Consider the following 2,175-nt stretch of genomic DNA (forward strand, 5'->3'; position numbering starts at 1 on the left):
CAGCACTGCATGAGGGATTTTAGTTCCCCCACCAGGGATCAAACTGGGGTCCCCTACAGTGGAAGCCTGAAGTCTTAATCACTGGACTGCCTGGGAAGTTCCCCCCACAACTCTTAAAGCTTATTCAACTCTTGAAGTGGAGACTGAACACTCCGGAATGTCCTCACATAAAAACTGGAAGTCTTCAGACCTCAATTAACAGAAAACATCTAAACACAGCAGAAGGATGGCCTCTCATTCCCATCCTGCCCATCTCCCAACAGCGCAAATAACAGGCAAATCATAATTTGCATGTAGAACGACAGCTATAATGGAACGGTTCTCTAGGAAAGCACACTGGAAGGAGGGATGGTGGCCCCAAGCCCACTCATCACAGCCAGCAGAGCTTCTACTCTCCCAGCCTGGGCGGCAGGAGGGGTGAAGTACTAGCAAAGCTTCCCTCACCATCATGCTCTCCGTACAGTCAGAGAAACTAAGAGATCCCTCAGAGGTGGAGGTAAGTGCCTCTCCACCGCCGGTGAATGGACCCCGCCCTCAGGCCTAGCTCCTCACTCTTCCTCATTGTGCTGCAGCAGCCAAGAGGATACACCTCAGAGACCAGCAATGACAGGGAGCTAATTAACCGGGGGTGCCAACTGCTGTGCTATTAAATCCATCATCACGCTTGCACGAAGGCCATGCTTGCTAGGGTCTTGTGCCTGCAGGAAATCTAGGCCGCTGCCACTCAACCTTTTTCCCCTCTTGCTTCACTCAGGGTGGAATCTGCATCATAGCCTGATGGTTATCTCGGCTCCTTCCAACGTTTTCTCGCAGGCGCTTCCGCTAATCAAATCCTTGTACATTCAGTTCTATTTTGGTGCTGCTTCCCTGAGACGCTGAACTGACACACCTGCCTTGTCCATTGTGAACTCAAGCCTTTACTCTCTGCTCTTGCCTGAACTCCCACATGCAGCATTCGGCCTCATCGGCTCCACCTACTCAAATTCTATCTTGTGGACCTAGTCCTCATCATACCTCCTCCATGAAGCCTGTTTACATGGACCATGAACCTGTCCTCATTCTCTCAGATCTACACATTTTTGCAGGTCTTCTATTGTTCCCTGTTTCAAGGCTGTTGAGAATATAGTTAACTTCCCTAATATATGAGGGCAAGGAGTGGGTCAGACATTTCTTTATTAACCTCCAAAGTGCTATTTAATGGAACAGAAGACAGAATATAGCAGTTCTATTAAAATCTTATTGAAATGATAGAATAGTTGGTATTTTAAAAATGAAAAAATTCCAGCAACAAACAGAGATCCTTTTCTACCTAATAAGCTGGCTAAGATTTTAAGAAACACTAGAAAATGAGGCCCCCTCATTAACCTATGGGGAGTAAGTAAAATGACATAAGCCTCAGTTCAGTTCAGTTCAGTCACTCAGTCGTGTCCAACACTTTGTGACCCCATGAATTGCAGCATGCCAGGCCACCCTGTCCATCACCAACTCCCGGAGTTCACTCAAACTCACATCCATCGGTGTGATGGATGAGTCGGTGATGCCATCCAGCCATCTCATCCTCTGTCGTCCCCTTCTCCTCCTGCCCATAATCCCTCCCAGCATCAGAGTCTTTTCCAATGAGTCAACTCTTCACATGAGGTGGCCAAAGTATTGGAATTTCAGCTTCAGCATCAGTCCTTCCAATGAACACCCAGGACTGATCTCCTTTAGGATGGACTGGTTGGATCTCCTTGCAATCCAAGGGGCTCTCAAGAGTCTTCTCCAACACCACAGTTCAAAAGCATCAATTGTTTGGTGCTCATCTTTCTTCACAGTCCAACTCTCACATCCATACATGACCACTGGAAAAACCATAGCTTTGACTAGATGGACCTTTGTTGGCAAAGTAATGTCTCTGCTTTTCAATATGCTATCTAGGCTGGTCATAACTTTCCTTCCAAGGAGTAAGCATCTCTTAATTTCATGGCTGCAATCATCACCTGCAGTGATTTTGGAGCCCCCCCAAATAAAGTCTGACACTGTTTCCACTGTTTCCCCATCTATTTCCCATGAAGTGATGGGACCAGATGCCATGATCTTCGTTTTCTGAATGTTGAGCTTTAAGCCAACTTTTTCACTCTTCTCTTTCACTTTCATTAAGAGGCTTTTTAGTTCCTCTTCACTTTCTGCCATAAG

The sequence above is a fragment of the Bison bison genome, unplaced genomic scaffold (assembly GCF_000754665.1).
Source record: "Bison bison bison isolate TAMUID 2011002044 unplaced genomic scaffold, Bison_UMD1.0 scf7180017864252, whole genome shotgun sequence".
NCBI classification, from domain to species: domain Eukaryota; kingdom Metazoa; phylum Chordata; class Mammalia; order Artiodactyla; family Bovidae; genus Bison; species Bison bison.